The sequence below is a fragment of the Vipera berus genome (assembly GCF_964194415.1).
Source record: "Vipera berus genome assembly, chromosome: 2".
NCBI classification, from domain to species: domain Eukaryota; kingdom Metazoa; phylum Chordata; class Lepidosauria; order Squamata; family Viperidae; genus Vipera; species Vipera berus.
Window position 1 is genome coordinate 202,005,002 of NC_138203.1, and position 10,451 is coordinate 202,015,452.

A 10,451-nucleotide genomic window follows, 5' to 3' on the forward strand; every position below is an offset into this window, starting at 1 on the left:
TTACCTATTACACTGGCATTGCCAATGTGGCAGCTTTTTCAGCAAAGTTTTCTGTTGTCAACCCAGGCAGATGACACTGGGACGTCCTCTCTAAAATGTCGAACACTCATATTTTTCAAAACATTAAGTTAACTAGATTAAGAGCTGTTAGACAGTGACACCTTTCTTTGTGGTATATTGTGGCTCTTCTATGTTTTTGTTCTAAAGCTAACACGTAATTTTGAAGTACCAGAAAGAGAAAAAGTGAGAGTATGGTTTTGATTTGAAATACTCTTGTGTCGGGAAATTTCTTAGAAAAGCCCTGATGGCACTTCAATATTAGGGGCCGGGGGGGGGGGGATTAATTCTTGTTATATTTAAAAATGTGTTACAGTGGTTTAGTTGTTGACTAGGACCAGGGAGAAACAGATCAAATCCATCGTCAGCTGTAGAAGCTCACTGCTGAGTCTCTCTCCGCCTCCCTGTCTTGTCTCTCACAAGTCAACTTTCTACACAGGATTAATGTTGGGGGGGGGAGTTGGAGATGGGACTATTAGGTGTCTGCCTTGCGTTTCTGGACTAGAAGTTGAATATAAAGCTAATCATAAAAACACACTTTCAGTTTTAGAAGGAATGCAAGTCTTTGTAAAAAAAATGTGTTTCACTATATACATGTTTTCTAACTACATTAAATAAATAAAATTGTCTCATTCTTTTCTGTACATATTGAATAAGGGAAAAAATGTCCTGCTTTCATGGCTACAGACCAGTATTTATACACAATCATTTCATTTAAAAAGTCTGTTGGTTTTAAAAACCTTCAGTGATAAATTTATACTGCACTTCAAGATCTGTCCAGTTGTGTCTGTTCTGTTGATGGGAAGCTCTGATTCAGCAGAGATTCCAGTGAGATATTTTTGCTAATTCTCCTTTGGTGCTTCAACCCCTCAAACTTCTTTCTCTCCAAGCATACTCCACAGAGTTGGAGAATACTTTGGAACAGTGTGGAAAGTAAAATGGGAGAAGAAATTTGCAGAAAACATCTATTTTTCTGTTCACGGAAGCGTCCATTGAATTAAAGGTTTAGGGAAGGTATTTTGTTTTTTATAGCAGAAATATATTTACTGTAGTCATTCTACTTATATATCACTAAATCAACACAGACCCAATGGTTTACAGAACAATTGATTTAATTGGATACAACCTGCAATCTAGAAACCTTAACACTATTTAAACTATTTTGTTTTGTCATCTGCAAATGAGTGTTTTAATGCAAGACTATGTTAGATTTTGTTGACTCGGTTGATTTACCCTCTGAATACTTTTTAAGTAGAAAAGTGGAATAAAAATATTTTAAATAAACATCAAAATGTCTGCTTAGAAGAATTATTTGCATATGTATGAGTGGTAGGAGCCAGATCTACCGTGGTATGGAAATTTTATGTGCATAGTAAAGACAAGGCTTCCACAGGAAGCTACTGGATAAGGGCAAGGTGTGCAATTTTTTACATAAATTAAATTCCTGATTTTAGAATCTTTTTTTACAATGGCATTTTCTTATTAATCCCACACATATATCCTTTTGCCTCCAGTCCCTTTTCCTGCTGTGTTTTGCCTAAGATTGTAACTCAGCTGATGAGACCTTTATAAAGTGATTAGACTTAGAAGATTCTATAGATATATTCTCATGTTATCCTGCTTCCCCTTACAGGAATCATTTAAATTTAACAGATTTTAAGAGAAGTGTACGATGATGCCTGTGTGTGCATGCACATTTGTGATTTGTATGATCTATTTCAGCCCCACCTTTTAAGACAAGTTTGCTTGCTTACTTTTCCCAGTCACATGAGTGAAAAGGAATGTGCTGCTCTTGTGATTATTTTTCTTGACCAAGATCACTTCCAAATATGGTATCTACTTAAACAACTTTGTGTTCTTAAAGGGTAGGTTTTTGTAGAAGAAATTTCTAACTGCTGGTTCACCCTGCTTTAGGACAGGAAGAATGCCTTTCTGTTCAGCACAGTTAACTGAAAAAATATGTCTTAACAATAGTTGGAAAAAGATTATGGGACATTAGATACAATATTATATATTTCAGATTGCTTTTAGATAAATGATAATTATGGATCCATATTTTTGTCACTTAGCTTGATAGGTTAGCTCAAAATGAACTGCTAAAATATCTGTGGGTACGCCCTATACAGCTAATAATATAGTATATTAACCTTTATTAAATATTGGATTTCACATTTCATAAATATTCTGTAAATTTGGGCATCCCCACTGTCTGTCTAGTTAGAAATATCTGAAAATAAAATTTCATGTGGGAAGCCTTACATAGTATACGTAGCTAATTATCTCAAGGTAATCCTTTGTAAGAAAAAGAAGCAGACAGTAGTTTCCTGAAGAAAATGCATCACAAAATCCTGGAGAAACTGGTTGATAAAAGAATCAACACTGATTTCATGGCACATAACCAGTATTACTGTAGGTAAACAACTGTTCAGAACTAAAATTGAGATCTGCTAAATTGAAGGTCAATTCAGCATCTGGTTGTAAGGAGGAGGGCCCCCCCCCCACAAACCCCAGCAACAGAGAGAAATTTGCAAGATGATGAAAAGATCACTACATTAAAAAAGCTGCTTTGATTTTCAGCAACTGGTATTGATTCTTTATTGAGGCCTGAAGCACTGAAAAATTTTGTTTTAAGAAAAGGAAGAAATCTATGTGATTATAATATGCAAGGTGGTCCAAGTCTTACAAGAAAGTAAGAACAGTTAAAAAGGCATTCGGCTTACAGATTTATATTACTCTTTAAGAGAGAGAAAGCTTTTCTAAGAGGCAGGGTTGTCTTATGTCCACATTCAACTGATTGTAGGATTTCAATGCTTGCTGTTTTGCTGCAGCCTCAATGGAGGCCAGAGATAGGAGATTAAAATCAGTGAGGCAGAAAGAGATCTCATACATAATTAACAAAATCATTATGGAGTACAAAAGTAGGTTTCGCTGAAACCATTTTATATTGCTTCTATTATTTAGTGGACCGATATAGGTAAGGCAGCCATGTCATTGCTATTCCAAATCTTTCTTAATTTTTTAATCAAGGATTTGGTTTAGATTACTGCATTACAAGAGCAATATGTGTGTGCGTGTGTGTGTGTGTGTACTTTTTAAATAATAATATGTGATTTGCCCACCTCCCATACTATTCCTCCAGAATGGCTCAAGACTGTGCATGTAATATTATGGTCTAAAACACTGATTGCTGAAACAATTCCTCTTCCCAGTAAAACTGGTACCTTTTTGGGCTACAAGAAATCCTGGAAAAGAATCCAGTTTGAAGAAAAGCCAAATGGTTTTAATAGTCCTTCCCATGACAGACGCAATGCACGTTCCAATGTTTAGTAGTTCTAGTAGCAGGAAATTAAAAAAAAATTAAAAGTTTCCAAGAATGACCTTTGCAAATGACTGGAAAATGCAGCTGGCTTGGTGTCTAGAGCAGGACTATAGTAGAATTTACAGTAGAATTCAGTCTTCTTGTTAGACACTGTTATGGCTTGGTGCCATAACCACTACACCAACCTAGCTCTGCAAACAGGTATATTTGTACAGGATTCTATATTTGTACAAAATCAGGAGTCGTCTGGTAGCCCTTTCTCAATGTAACATTTTATTAAAGGTTATAAGCTTTCATGAGCTCATTTCATCATATGCAGGGGCAAAACTGATTAATTTAATCACCCCACACATCTGGTGAAGTGAGCCATAGCTCATGGAAGCTTACGCCCTTTATTGAAATGTGTTGGTCTGAAAAGGACTACCAGATTCCTCCTGATTTTTCGGCTATCATAAACTAACATAGTTGTCTATTTATGTAAATCTCACCAAATTCTTCTGCATATTCATTTATATACATGCACGTTTCTATTTAGGTCATTAAATTAGGAACAGAGATTTGTAAATATTTGTTTAAAGAAACATAAATATTAAAGATTTCTTTAAAGAAACATAAATATTAAACTGCAGCTGCCACCAGGAATGTGCATAAAGAAATTAACATTTATATAATACGTAAAGAAGATTTTGATACTAGGTTGAAGAGTTTAGCATTACTGATTTTGTGCTTCAGCCAATTATCCTAAATAGCTGAGCAAGACTGGGAGTCCATTTTGTAACAAGCTTCCCTTTAAAAAAAATAGTAAAGAAACCGCATTCTGGCTCCATTCAACTACAAGCATTATCATGAAAAGTGCAGTAGATTAATATTTAATTGTTTGTTTGCTGCTGCAGAGACTCCACTGTCTCATGCTGTATGTATCCAGCTACTTAAATGTAATGTGTGCCAGCAGGGGAACAGATGATGTCTTCTCTATTCAAAAGCACAAGATGGCTAAAAATATAACCCCAACAACCTACAACGACTTGCTTTAAAATAATCTTAATGCTTATTTGTAGTGCATTATAGGAGGGGAGAAAAGGAGTTTCTTTTGAACAGATTTCTTTAAAACAAATGTTCCAAATGTTGGTTTTCCATTGCGTTTAACTTTCCTATGGCTACATCCATAAGAAGAGTTTTAAATTTGTCTGTAGCTGGTGCTGTTAAAAATCAACATATTGGTATATGTCTAGAATCTGGGAGCTGCATATAACCTCAAACAAAAATGGACACTGGGCAAATTAAAAGTTCTAGAGGCACTTTTAATATTAATTTATTGCAAACCAGATTTGTGAGTCAGAACCAATACCATTAAAACTGAATGGAAAAAAAGGATTGGCACGAAGGATTCTTATTTTTACTTCAACAGGAAAACCTAAATTATGCAAATAGTCTGCCACAGTACAGGATATATGCAAGAGGTATAGGATGCACATACCTGGATGTTCTACTATCAGTTTCCTATAGAGAATATGGCACATTGAAATCAAGCAGGGCTGTCCATCCAAAATGTTCCCAAATGCTGGAGGAGGATTAGTTCATTAGCCTAAAGTTCATCAGGCTGCAAGACTGATTTTTTTTTCATATATTATTACAAAAGTCTCTAAAGCAATGCTTCTCAACCTCAGCAACCTTAAGATGTGAGGCTTTCAACCTTCAGAATTCCCCAGATGCCATACTGGCTGGGGGATTTTGGGAGCCGAAGTCCACACATCTTAAAAGTTGCTGAGTTTCAGAAACACTGCTGTACTGGGTGAAAAATGAAAAGCATCTCAGTGTGATACCTAGCAATATTTTTCAGACCAGATCCCTAGACTTGGTTTTATTGCTGGGTTGTTTCCCCTCACCCCCCAAGATATACCCAGAATGAATGATACAATCTAGCAAATCCATCAAACAAGGATGGTGAAATCCTCCTTTTCTCTTCTGGCTGAACAGAATTCTGTGTCTTGTTTGCTCTCCCCACTCTTCTTGCCAGATAAGGGGGCTTCTTTTCTGCCTCTGCCTAGGAGAGATTTTATTCTGTTGCTATCTTTCCAGCTCCTTGTTCAGCAGTCAGACCTGGTCCTCCTCCTTCTCCTCATTTTCCTCCCCTACGGCTTTCTTCCTTTCCTTGAATACCTCCAGCCGCTTGGCCCACTTTCCTGGCTAAGCCTTGCCTCCCTTTGCCTTTGCTCAAAGACCCCAGACCAGCTCCAGAAACTGCACTTACTTTCCCAGAACGATAGACTTCAAGGCACCAACTCTGAACTCCCTGTAGCCAGAAGTCCTTCAGGCATGAATCAAGGTGAACTACTCAACCCGACCCCAGGCCCCTCAGATCCCTGGTAGGTTTCCATGGCCCAGCCTGTGCATCTTCCAGGGTATCCTGGCCTTGCTGGACAAAGTATCAATCAGTGTGGGCCTAAGAAAACAACTTGAGGCTACATGTTTGAGACTCCTGCCATAAAATCAGTATGGAGAATACTGTACTTAAGAAAGCTTACATGGTTCAAAGCTGATGGGCACAAATTCTGATCCTGATATTAGTTGTAATATGTAATATGATGAATTAGTTATATGTAACATCAATAATTACAAATAGTATAGCATATATATATATTGATGACTTTTTTGAGAGGTGGAATCAGGCTTCTTTTCCTTTTTAAAATGATAAACCACCCATCTAAAGGAGGCAAAACTGCCCTGAGTGATATTATATAGAATCTGAAAGACCTGTTCTCAAATCTCCTTCAGAAAAGAAAAGGTTCTACAACCTAAGAAAGCATTAACTTTTGTGGTATATTTGTTGAACTTTTGGATGCTTATCATATTCAGCTTATCAGTCGTACAGAAATGCCTTCATCAGCCCATGAGAATTATATTTAGTTTAGTTTATTAGACTTATATACCGCCCTTCTCCCGTAGGACTCAGGGCGGTTCACAAGGTTTTTTAAAAGAAAACAATACCACAATTACAAAAATTAAAACAATTAAAATGATTATATTAAACCTTGAATATAAAAAATCCTAATTAAAAACCAATTAAAACCCCAATTAATACCCTCAGTCCAGGCCAGAAAGCTCAAAGAGCCAGGTCTTCAGGTCCCGGCGGAATGAGCGGAGGTCAGGGGCAGTCCTAAGCTCTACAGGCAGCTGGTTCCAAAGGGCCGGCGCACCCACAGAGAAGGCCCTCCCCCTGGGTATTGTCCGCCGGCAATCTTTTACCGGTGGTACCCTGAGAAGACCCTCTCTGTGGGAGCGCACAGGACGAAGGGAGCTTGATGCCGGCAGCAGGTGCTCCCTCAAATATCCCGGACCCAAGCCATTTAGGGCTTTATAGGTCATCACCAGCACCTTGAATCTCACCCGGAGGGCAACCGGAAGCCAATGCAGCTCGCGGAGCAGAGATGTTATGTGGGAGTATCGGGAAACCCCCATCACAACCCGCGCGGCTGCATTCTGCGCCAGCTGAAGCCTCCGGGTGGTCCTCAAGGGCAGCCCCATGTAGAGAGCGTTGCAGTAGTCCAATTGGGAGGTCACGAGCGCATGAGTGACTGTGCGTAGGGCATCTCGGTCCAGGTAGGGCAGCAACTGGTGCACCAGGTGAACCTGGGCAAAGGCCCCCCTGGTCACGGCTCCTATATGGTCTTCAAAACTGAGCCACGAATCCAGGAGGACGCCTAAGTTGCGTCCCCTATCGACGGGGGGCAACACCTCATCCCCTATCATTAAAGATGGAATAGGCTGGTTAGTCCGAGATGCCGGTATGCATAGCCACTCAGTCTTGGCAGGATTGAGACGAAGCCTGTTTCTTCCCATCCAGACCCGGACCGCCTCCAGACAATGGGACATCATGGCGAAGGCATCACTTGGTTGGTTCAGGGTGGAGAAAAAAAGTTGGGTATCATCAGCGTACTGATGATACCCCACCCCGAAACCACGAATGATCTCACCCAGCGGCTTCATATAGATGTTGAACAGGAGGGGAGAGAGAACCGACCCAAGGAACTCCACAAACGAGAGGCCTCGGGGCAGACCTCTGCCCTCCCAGCAACACCGTGCAAGCGGTGAGACGCTCCGACCCTCTGTACTTCCCCGGAGGACCCGGGAGCGAAGGTGTGCAGCCTCCTATGCTAAGGCTGGTCTACCTGAATGCCAGGTCCGTAGCTAACAAGGCTCACCTCGTGCGTGACCTAGTGGAGAGCGAGCACGCGGACCTGGCTTGCATCACGGAAACCTGGCTGGGCCCAGAGGGTGGTGTCCCTCTGGTTGACCTCTGCCCGCCAGGTTTCCAGGTGCTGCACCAGCCTCGGACCCATGGGAGGGGCGGGGGAGTGGCAGTTATCATCAGGGAGTCCCTTAGCCCGCGAGAGACCACCGTCCCTCAGATGGTCGGGTGTGAGTCTCTCCTTCTGAGATATGGCCCGGGGGCGCAGTTGGGCCTGCTGCTGGCGTACCTACCACCTAATCGTGCAGCGGCAGCCCTGCCCGAGCTACTCGATGTCCTCTCAGGGTTGGTGGTTGAATTCCCAAAACTCATGGTCTTGGGCGACTTTAACCTACCGTCACTGGGAGGATCGTCCGAACTGGCTCGGGAGTTCATGGCTTCCATGGCGGCCATGGACCTGTCGCAAATAATTTCTGGACCGACTCATGAGGGAGGCCACACCCCAGACTTGGTATTCTTGTCTGGACGGTGGCGTGATGATATCGGTGGGGGTGCCACGACTGTTACACCCCTGTCATGGACTGATCATCACCTCCTACGGCTAGACTTCCCCTTTGCCACCCCCCGCCGTGGATGCACGGTGCCAACCAGATGGTACCGCCCTAGGCGCCTAATGGACCCTGATAGGTTCCAGGCAGCGCTTGGGGACGCACATGCACTCCCTGCTCACAGCTCGGCGGATGCCTTAGTGGAAGTCTGGGAAAAGGCAGCCACGGAGGCTCTGGACCGAGTTGTACCCATGCGGCCTCTGACCCGGCGCAGATCCCAGCGAGCCCCATGGTTCACCGCGGAGCTCCGGGAGATGAAGCGTCGGAGACGGGGCCTAGAGAGCCGTTGGAGAACCAGTCGATCCGAATCCGACCGATTGCGATTAAGAATCCTCACCAGGTCTTATCTCGCTGCGATAAGGGTGGCAAAATCCAACTACTTTTCCACCCTCATCGCGTCCGCAGATAATCGCCCGGCTGCCTTGTTCAGGGTGACTCGCTCCCTACTGTACCAGGAGGCGAGGGAGGAACCCTTGCAGGGTCGGTCAATATCTGCTGGATAAAATTGCTCGGATTCGAACCGGCCTGGACTCCAACTGGGCTGAGTTGGAAGAACGAGACATGGACAGTCTTGTCGACGTCATCTGGGAGGAATTTGATCCTGTAACTCCTAAGGAAGTGGACAGGATTATGAGGAGGTTGAGCTCCTCCACATGCTTACTGGACCCGTGCCCTTCCTGGCTGGCTTATGCGGCTCGAGAGGGGACACGAGGCTGGTTCCTGGCGGTCATCTCTGCTTCTCTGAGTGAAGGTCACTTCCCCACCGCCTTGAAGACTTACCTATTCCAGCAGTCCGGCCTGGCCTGATAGCTCTAATTTGGGGTCCCAGTTTGTTTTGTTTATTCTTTTTTTCAGTACTGTTTCATTATGTTTGCTTACCTTACTCTGTACACCGCCCCGAGTCCCTCGGGAGAAGGGCGGTTTATAAAAACAAATAAATAAATAAAATAAATAAATAAATAAACACCGATTGCGAGCGGCCCAGGAGATAGAACCACTGCAAAACAGTGCCTCCCACTCCCAACCCCCTGAGATGCCGCAATAGGATACCATGATCGATGGTATCAAAGCCGCTGAGAGATCTAATAGAACTAGGACAAAGGAGCAACCCCTGTCCCGAGCCCGCCAGAGATCATTCACCAGCGCGACCAATATGCTTGGTTCATTGCTCTTATATTGAAAGAATGTGGGATATGATAAACTACAAAAATCTTATCATTTATGAAGGGCTTTCAGAAACATGCCAGATTAACTTCAGGTAGCTGATGCTTCTACACATTTGACATTGCTGCCAAATTCATTAACAGCTGAAACTAAAGGTGGCAGATTTCTCATATATTAAGGATTTCAATAAAGGAAGGAAATCCTGATAGGCAAGATACTCCAATGGATGACAGCTCATGAAGTTCAACCACTCTTTGATAAACACAGATTTTCTAGCTTTTAATTAAAGCTGGATTCTAACAGGACTGACTTGTGTTTACTGCCTCTCAAATGGGTGGAAATACAAACGTTGGGTGCAGTATTTAGTAAAATCTGCAGACAAAAATCTTTCTCACTTTTTTCCCCATTTCTACCCAAGTCTTGAAATTGTTGTCACCCAAGATGAAAATCTTCTCACCTCCTTTAGTCTTACCTGCTATGGAGCGTCTCTCCAAAAGAAATCCACTCAAGACCTACTCTGTTGGCAGCAGGTCTTTTTTATTTTTTATTAGACCAGTGCGCCTTTTCATATATTTCTGCTCTGTTTTGCTATTAAGCAGTTTAATTTCTGTGTTCTTAATTATCTTTTCATCTAATAACTTGGCTTTTGCCGCCTTTGTTATGGCTTAGTCAGATTTGATTTAGTGTTTTTTATTATCCGTCACCCAGGGAGATTTTAGCCATAGGGCAGCTCATAAATCCTAAGACATAAACGAAAAATGCACCAGGATGTGATGTTTAAGCACTGATTTATGCACATATGCGGTTTCCTTTAGCAAACGCACACACAAGAAAATGATTATATTAAAACACAAAAGACTTAGAAGTCAATTCGCTTTATTGTTTCCGGTATTATTGGGTCTGCAGCCCTGCACCCAGCCCTTATCAATCCTAGCCCTTATAGCGCTGAGCGATCCCCGCGCTTCTGGAGTCCGCTCCCGAAGGTCGCGGCCTGTGGCCCCCTCTCCTTCGGGGCCACCTGAACCACCCCCACCCCCGGCCCCGTCTCCCCGCGTTTCGCTCGCCGTACCCCCGCAGAGATGCCTGCCAGCTGAGCCCCCCGGGCAGCCCGAGT